Genomic DNA, 9,981 nt, shown 5'->3' on the forward strand with positions numbered 1-9,981 from the left:
GACTCGAATTTGATTGCTTGCCAGGCAGGCACGCGTCAGGGCAATAATCTCGGCCACCTGAGCGGAGTGTACTCCTTCCAGGCATCCAGCTTCCACAACTCCAGTAATTGTACAAACAGCGTAAGCTGCTCTCAACTGCCCAACTTCGTCTCTTATACATGAGCCATCGACAAAGAAAATTTCGTCTGGGTCAGTCAGTGGCTCATCTACGATGTCGGGTCTTGGTTTGGTGCATAGTTCAGTCACATCGAGGCAGTCATGGTCTGTACATTCATCATCATCCTCAATATCGTTTGGAAGCGGCATCAAGGTAGCAGGATTTAAAACAGAGCATCTCCTGAGGGTCACGTTCTCTGCAGCAAGAATAACTTGCTCATAGCGCGTGAGCCTGCTGTTTGTCAGATGCTGTGTTTTGGTCCTGGTCATCAATAATTCAACAGAATGGGGCACATGCACCTCTAACGGATGCCCCATGACTATGTTTTCACACCTCTCAATGCTGACACCTGTTGCGGCAACGGATTTGAGACATCCGGGCAACGCTGCGGCTACTGGGTCTAAAGTAGCAGAGAAATAAGCGACTGGTCTACGGGCATTCCCATGAATTTGGACTAACACAGACAGCGCGCAACCCTCTCTCTCACAACAGTAGAGCAAGAATGGTTTATCGTAATCTGGCATTCCCAGAGCCGGAGCACGACACAAGTCCTCTCTCAGCTGTAGGAACGCCATCAAACAGTCTTTGTCCCATGGTACCGGATCACTCACCTCCTTGTGCGTCAGTTTTTGCAAGGGTTTTGCTTTCAGTGAAAAGTTTGCAATCCACTGTCGGCAATATCCCACCATCCCTAGAAACATCCTGACTTCTCTCTGTGTTTTAGGCGCATTCATCTTCATGATGGCCTCTATCCTATCTGGTGACACTTTTCGTTTACCTTTCTCAATTCTGTGTCCCAAGTACTGCACCTCTGTCAGGCAGTACTGCAATTTTCCCGGGGACACCTTATGCCCATTTTCAGCTAGGTGATTTAACAACGCAATAGAGTCTTCCCTGCAAGCTTCCTCTGTTTCTGACGCCACAAGAAGGTCGTCTATGTACTGGACCAGAACTGACCTCTGGGGCAGCACTAGACTTTCAAGATTTTTCTTCAGAAGCTGGTTAAAGATCGATGGGCTCTCTGTATACCCCTGAGGAATAGGACACCATGTTAGGACGCGACCTTCCAGCTTAAATGCGAAAAGAAAATGGCTCTCTTCGTCCAAAGGGATCGAAAAGAAAGCCTGGCAAAGATCAATTACAGTGAACCATTCTGCTTGGAACGGTATCTGAAACAGTATCACTGATGGATTCGGTACCACTGGACAACATGAAACGACTATGTTATTAATCTTTCTGAGGTCCTGCACTATCCGGAATTTCCCATTTGGTTTCTGCAAACCCATAATCGGGGAGTTACATGGACTACCCACGATTTCCTTCAGTATTCCCTGCTTAATCATGGACTCAATCACGGGTTTTATGCCTGCAATCGTTTCTGGAGTCAATTTATACTGAGGTGTTCTTGGAAACTCAGCATGAGGTTTCACTACAATTTTCACTGGGTCTACTCCTTTCACCAACCCAATCTCTTCGCCAGTGAAATCCCACACTTCTGGGGACACTGTCTCTCTCAGATCCCAGGGGAGCTCATCTACTGTCAGAGTGGGATACAGCTCCACACATATTCTGGAATTTGCGACTTTAAAGTCAGCATCATCGTCATTAGTCAATACCTCCACTCCCTGTGGTGTGCAGTATATGGTGCAATTTAGTTTGCACAAAAGGTCTCTTCCTAGCAGACATACAGGACTAGAATCGCAAACCACAAACTGGTGCTCATCACTGTACCTCCCTATTTTCACCTGCACGGGCTCGGTCAGTGGGCTGGTCATTCTCCTGTTAGCGACCCCCACTACTTGTATGGTCTCTCCAGACATGGGCAGGCCTGGAACTGCGGCTGATCTGATCGTGGATCGAGTGGCTCCTGTGTCCACTAAAAATGTCGTGGGGAACCCTGCCACTTCGGCCTCAACATAGGGTCCCCTCTGGTCCACCTCTAAAGCTGCCCCGAGAGTGCAGTCATCTCTTTCCACTCTCTGTCCCGTTAGTGGGTCCACATAATAGCATTCCTCTCCCCCGACAAACAGGGGCATCTGCCTATATGTCTTACCCATAGTCGCTACCCTGGGTGCCTGCGGGAACTGGGCTCGGGGAGGAGGCCCCCCCCCTTTGAGCACCTTTCCCTGGTACTGCGTTACCCCTCTTGTAGGCGCACTCTGGGTCTCTTCCTCCTCTATCTCCTGTTCTCCTATCTCAACATTATAGGGACACTCGCGTTTCCAATGCCCCACCTCGTTACACTGGTGGCACCTTGTCGTTTTCTTTAAGGCAGCTATATCTATCCTAGGTCTAAAGGTGGAGTTCTCCTCATTGCCCTTATTCTGACTATATTGTTTCCTTCCCCCAGTACCTGTTCCTGGTTGCTGTTGCTGCTGTCCCCCCTTCCCTGCTGCCTGCATCTGTACCACCATCAGTTTCTCCTTTAGTTTCTTAGCCTTGGAGTCTATTTCATCACAGCAATACCTGGCATATCTCAGTATTTCATCTAGGGGCTTATTTTGCCAACAAATCAAGTGTTGCTGGATCATCAAACTAATATCCGGTCTCAGGCCCAAGACGAACTTGGACACAAATTGCCCTATGTCCTTTGGATCCATTACATCCAGACCGCTATACTGTTTAAACGCCTTCAGCAATCTCTCATAGTATTCGTGGACTGTCTCTTTGGGTTCCTGTCTTGTTCGGTCTATTTTGACCCAATCTATGTCTTGCATTGGCACTTTATCTTTCAGCCAAGTCATTACTCTCTCGAATTTTGCCATTACAATCTCAGACGGCCCATTAGTCTTAGCATCTCTCTCTGGCTCAGTTATGGGCCACTCAGCGCTAACCTTGCATGCCGTCCACAAATCTCCGGGCACTACAATGTCAAACAGCGTGTTCAGATCTATCCATAGGACCTTTGAGATTTTTACGAATCTCTCAACTTGCTTGTACCACTCCACTGGGTTTTCCCGCAATTTAGGGAAGGAGGTGGTAAAAGCGGCTAAATCTCCCCTACTCCACGGGACGTGGACGTAGGTCCCATTTGCAACTTCCCTCAAAGGGTATGCCTCTACTCCCTGCTGTCTTCCTGGTGTCATACCAAGTGTGCTTCTCCTGACGGTCCCTTCCTTGGACCACCTCTCTTCCCACTTATCTAGTGCCCTCCATGTCCTTATTCCAGTAATCAGTTCCCTTATGTGCGTCTTCAATCCGATGGTTCTCCTCTCATCTAGGTCTCGATCTGTGTAATGTAGCCTGTGGTTACCCTGTAATGCTTTGGTCCTTGACAGGTCCACCATATATTTGCCTGCTAGTTCCACTAATTTCTCATGAATTGCTCTCGCCTTTCGAGTTACGTCCTTTGCCATGAACAGAATTTCCTCCTGCTCATACATTTCCATTCTTTCTAAGGGCAGGGTACCATCTACCATGTCATCCAGATCTGACCTTAAGCTGGAGACATCGAGTCTTTTGGCTTTTATCTCCGCTCGCAATATCTCTTTCGAGGGAGGTTCACAGGTTTCTCTCCCATCCCAACTCCGGGCCCTACGTTTGGGTTCGGGAGAGTTAAGGAGTGCTCTCCCTTGCTCCCACCTTTCTAGGTCCCATGCTCTGCCATCCGATCTTGGAAGGTGATGGAATACTGGCCTGTTACCCCCAATCTTACTTTGCCCATTCTCTCTCTCTTCTCTCTTTTCGCAGCATGCCTCTCTGCTATCCTCTCTCCGGTCTCCATTCTCTCTCGGTCTAGTATCACTCAGTATCTGATACGATCCTTCCTGGTTCCCCATATTCCCTGGACTTCGCTCATGGCCGTCATCACAGGGACTATGGTGCGACCTCTCGCAACTCCCATTCTGTTCTCTGTTGCCGGGCACACAGTGAATACACTTAAAGCTGTCTCTATACTCTCGAGTCCTTCGGTCTCCTTCGTTATGTTGTGGGCGAGACACCCCCCCGTTTTCTGGGCCCCCGTTTTCTAGGCCTGATCTACCTCCACTCCGGGCCCAATGGGTGACTCCCCTACTCTCGTTCTCCCTCCCGTCCCACTCCGGGCTGCTCTCCTCAGCCCCGCAGTGAGTCCGGGCTCTGCTATCCTGACTTTCTCTTCCAGTTTCCGCAGCTATGATGCTCTTGTGAGCCTCAACTGCCTCATCCCACTTCTTCATGTACTCGTTTAGCTCCTGAAAGGATTTCCGTCCTGATCCCCTCATCTCTTCTGGTCATCTATGGCCCCCTGGATCTCCTGCTGTGTGTACTGGGGTGCTCCAATCTTTTGGTATCGGCAACAGGCTTGGGGAGTTAATCGTATCGTTCCTCCTTGCCGTCTCTGCTCTTTCTCTGTCCCTCCGTACCCGTTCTTCCCCTCTAGCTCTCTCTGGGTCATATATCGATACTATAGGACCTATGGTAACAGGTACCTGTAGTGCATCGGGTAATGCGTAGGACGTGGCACACTCCGTTTCTGGCGCCCTTTGCACCACAAACCTCCCGACTACCTGCTGCACTTGGCTAGGCTGGGACAGTTCTTTCTTTGCAGCGGGATCCCAATCGGAACTGGGAAGCGGCCCATGCTGTCCTGCATTGCCCCCCCCTTTCTCACTATTCTCGACATCTCCCCCTGCTCTGTTATACGGGGGTGGCCTGTCTGTCAATAATCTGTTTATCAGGCTGTCCTCTGTCTCGCTCTCATCATCTTCTTCTAGGGGGCTTTTGTTCCCGGGCATTTCTAACACTGGATACAATTTATTTACTTCTATGTTATGCACTCTCCATCTTTTAGCATCCGCATCCCACTTTGCATCTTGTACTACCCTTACCGATCGTTTCACCCTTTCTTGTCGTCTGTTCATGTTCTTTTCATGCGCCGCCCTAATCCACGCATTAAGGGCTTCAAACTGGGTCGGTCTAGGCAAGGGTCTCGTTGCGGTCATAATTGCTTTTAATCTGTGTAACACCTCTAATCTGAACGTCCCGTACTTTGGGAACGTCAGTTCCTCATTTCCGTCTGTAATCTTACTCCACTCTGAAATCCACAGAATTGTGTGCAGCCCAACATTTGCCGCCATATAATAAGCCGGCGTACCCTCCGGCGGGGCTTCTTCCCCTTCATAAGATCTCCGCCTCTCTCTTTTAAACAGCGCTCTTAACCATTTAAAACACTTCATAATTATGCGCAAAATTTCCAGCTTGAATACTTTGTTTACTTCCTGATGACAATCCACCAATCCTAGCGCGGCTTTGCTAGCTGGCCTATCGCAGCGCGGTCTTTCACCGGCCGGCCAATCCCAGCGCGGCACTTTCTGACGTCACTAGTCTCCGCTTCGCAGCAGCACCCCTCCTTTCTCAGCTCTCTTCGCGGTCATGCACGCGTCCCATTCATACACCGAAAAATGACTACTTCCGACCAAGCGGTCACTTCCCTCGACTGTACGTCCACAGTCTATTTGTAATTGTCAACACAACTGACGAGATTTCTATCGTCTCTCTGATAGGTTCTTTACACACACAGTAACTTCCGACCAGCGTCCGTTACTCACGCACTCACTCTTACGTTCCCCCTATCTGGTCCTTCGGGTGATCAATGGTACCTCATGACCCCCTCCACACTTGTTGACAATTACTCTGGGTGTCCAATACACCCGAACCACTTAAGCTCTCCTTGAACTTAAGATTTTCACCGGTTGCGCGCGCTCACAACCTGTTCCACAGTCTCTCTACAGGCATTCAACTCCGCCAGACATTACAACATAGATACAACACAAAAACACCGCAATCTAGCACGCATGACCCTTTATACTCACTCTCGACCGATACTGCTGCTTTTTCTGTCTCACGTCATCCGGTCCTTCTTCGGCGGGCGGTTCTTCCGATCATCGGTCTCTAGGGGCCTTGGGATAATCTAACCTGGCCTAGATCACCTTCCTCAAGAAGGCAACCATCCTCTGCTACCAACTGGAAGGGCGAGATTTTGATCGATACCTTATCACTATTGATCTAAAACCCCGGTCTGGTCGACTGAACCTTTATTGCCTGTCATTGAGGGAAGAAAGTGCATCTCTTACCAAGTTAGTTCACCCAATAAAGGACTCCGCCCAAAGGATCACAAACGACTTCTAGCTTTCAAAGATTTATTATAAAGTCAATATAAGTTGAAGATACAGGCATCTCAGAATGAGATTCACAAGATAAACAGGCCCAACTACATACATGTGCTCTCTGAAAGCCCTCAGACGAGCAACGGAAACTACAAGAACCAATTCTAGAAATAAAAGGGCTATTAGCATAGACACGTATTGTGATCTCTCAGTCATTTACAGCCGGAGGGAAAATACAGGTTAGGCTGTCCCTACCCTGCTCTAGATGGTATCCCTACTTAACCAGGTCTCAACCTATCAAAAGGTGTCAGCAGTGAATGACCCCCAAGGGAAGTCACCCACTCTCAAGCTCTTGGTGAAAACCTATAGTTCTCCAGTTATGACCCCTCTCTGCCTACCCATCCGCTCTCTAAAGGGTCCTCAGGCATCTGCTCTAACTCCACCCAGGGGTGCTGTCCCTAATGCAAAAACATAACAACATTTGGGACGCCCCTCGTGAGACGCCCCTCACGTGGTGTAGCTTCTGGCTTTTTCCATGATGAGGCTTCGTGGTTAGAGTTGACCTTGCTTCTCAGACTCTTCTCCGGCCCGCTGATACCCCTTAAAACATTCTGGAACCCTCCTCCATGTCTGGTCCGTCTCTAGAACAAACTTCTATTCATTCAATTATAATTGGATCCCCCCTTTTCTCTTGTAGACAGACATCGGCAGCCAAAACCCCAATTCTCATAGACTTCCAACTAAGTTTGCAACATTCCTCGGCCCAAACCAGTATGTGTAAATCACTGTTTAAACAATTCAGGCCTACAGCATTTCTCATAATGATTATAGCATTCAACTTCTTCTTTAATTAATAGCATGTTAGTACTCCTATTCTATTATTCGGTAAACACATCTATAAATCATGGCCTATTGACGTTATTACTAAACATTAGTGCAATCCATGTCGTGAAATGAACCACCTTCCCCCTCCCTTCTAGCTCTGGCCCTGAGGCCTACCACGTTCTACGTTTAACCGTATGCCATCTTACATTTTAGCAGCTACACGACATGGATTCAGGAACAATCACGTCTAATAAAATCATATAGTTTCACACATTTCTGCATTAGTTCCACTTCTACTTAAATCTCTACATTAACTACACATTTCAGAATATAGATGTAGGTACTATCAGCACTCATGGCATTTCTCTTCATGACTTGTGCTTACTACGTGTAAGTGTGGTGTATTTCTACATTTAGGTCAGTTTGCGCTCTCTCAGTTGCATAGCTGTGCTTAATGAGGGAGGCCAGTAGACCAACTTAATTCATTTCTTTGCACCGTGCATGAGTATTACCAATGCAGAAAATGTATTCACAATATTCAAAGTAAGGATCCGGCGTGTTTTGTTTCAGTATTTTGCCCCCAGTAAATACAAAATTTGGTTCATGGTCAATATGCGCCAGGTCCATGTATGACACCTCTACGACATTTGTGGTAGCATTATCAGCGGTGTTCTCTACTAATGCCGTACTTTCTTGGCGAATTTACAGAGTATTAAAACCCAACTGTCGCAATATCATTCAGATCTCCATTTGATGCATGAATTGCCAGGATCAATAGAATATCCAGAGACCTGCATAACACAGACGAGTTTAGACTTTTACTCATATCGCTACGATAATATTCAGATTCGGATCGAACGCTTCTGAAAAGATAGTTTGTACAGAACAAATACTTGCTTGTCCATCGATACTGTATCCTTAAAGTGTTCTTATAAGGGGCTATCACTACAACTCCTACAGTCCTGAAGATGGTCGAATAGATGACAGCCCATTGACCTAAACGTCGACAACTACACTTATTTTCTGTACCACATTTGTATAGCAATACTCATTTGTTTTATTCCTTTGTTTTGCCTTAGCCTTATTTCAGAACAAAGTGTACACAATTGTCACTGAGAAGTATAATTAATATTTTTTTATGTATGCAACTTCCGGTTACATTGGGTGCTTGATAAATCCAAATACCCCCTAATATATTTTTTCAATTCGATAAAATCTATTTTTTCAGTATACATGTTTTGTTACATTATTTATTGACAAATCTTTTTCATGTATTCTTCTGACACCTGCTGATGTTTTCATATTTATAGGAAACTAAAAACTATATTAGTGGTTCAGATAAATACTCTAAAAGAAATTAATTTGCAAGCATAATATAAAAGCTTGCTTGAAGTAAAAAAGCATTAATAATTCAAATTAATTGTACAAACAAATCCCTTGTTGGCACACCTACCTGTTTTATTTTATATTACCCAAGCCGTCAAGGGTTGATTTGTTTACCCATTGCAGTTTTTCCTTTAAAGGGCATCACTCGCAGCCATAATGTAGCACTACAAAGCCTAGACTCAGGGCCTCTTTCCCTGGGACTTAAGCCCTGGATAAAATGGGTCTGAAGACCAGAAGAGGGTTCCCCCCTCACAAGGTCTCATCAAGGTCTTGATTTAAGGCTCTGAGCCCCAGGGAAGGTAGACTGTCTCCTGGGACTCTGCATTATGGCTGCAAAGCCCAGGACAGGGTAAAGCGTTCATAAAAAGGCAAGGTTTAACCAAAGCAAGTTAAGCAGTATAAACCAGGGATCAAAGCTTTCAGTGAGGCAGGTCCCTCTGGGTCTCCAGCCAAGGAGTAATCATAATCTGACTTTGAAAGAAGTGTACATTGTGCTCTATTTTAATAGTTTATCGTTCAAAACATTGATAGATATTCCAACAATCATCATGAAAAACATGACAGTAAGTCATGACAGTCATGTGAGGTTGCTCCCATTTAAAATTCATATGTTGTGCTTAATTTACTTGCCTAAAAGTATTCAAACGTCTTTGTATTTTTTAATGTGCATATCAATCTTGCATTGTGCATACTGTGAACAGACTCGCCCAGAGGTGTTTGTGTGAGCTCAGGTTGTGAGTGGGTGTTTATAACTGCCAATGATTAAGAGCACTTGAGTTGAGTATAGTGACTATGGGAGGTGATCACAGTGGCTGCCAGTGGTTCACAAATGAGTTCAGAATATCTGTTCATCCAATCATGCTTGGTCCCTGTATAGAGCTCAGAAAGTAATTATGATGTGCCATTTGTAATTGTGAATATATTCAAATGCATGTAAATCAGTGTAAGTGTGCCAGTGAAGGAGGAATTAACCATATCAGACTCTCACGGCAGGGCTAGCTACGGAGTTTATCAACAAAGTGCTACACTACAGCTTTGAGACCTAGGGGGGAGGTACCCACTGCCCGGGGCCTTGTACCATCCTCCCCAGCCCGGGAGCATGCAAATGAATACGCCACAAATGGAGCTCTGCAATAGACATCTCTGTTCCTCAGCATTCGATCACACACTAACCTCTCATTACATCATAACCGTTAATAGCCTTAACACCTCCCAGCAATTTATGTAATTCCTCTGTTGAGTCTGCCCAGAGCTGCAAGTGCCCTATCGCACATTCTCACAACATTACATCTCCCCCTTTGTCAAATGAAAAGTACAAACAACAGTCACATTATATTTCTTCAATAAGTTGTTGAGGTGCTGGCACAAGTTGGCCTGATCGAGTGGTCTGATATAGTTGAGATGCACTTTGATTGTGCACCGTTGGCACAGGTTCTGGTGCTTAATCTGGACTGTTAGACGGGATCACCTCATTCATCATTGCAGGTGCTAACGAACGTTGAGGTAGGTGCTTAAAGTGTGATGACT

Source organism: Lissotriton vulgaris, chromosome 3_1 (assembly GCF_964263255.1).
Source record: "Lissotriton vulgaris chromosome 3_1, aLisVul1.2, whole genome shotgun sequence".
Lineage (NCBI taxonomy): Eukaryota > Metazoa > Chordata > Amphibia > Caudata > Salamandridae > Lissotriton > Lissotriton vulgaris.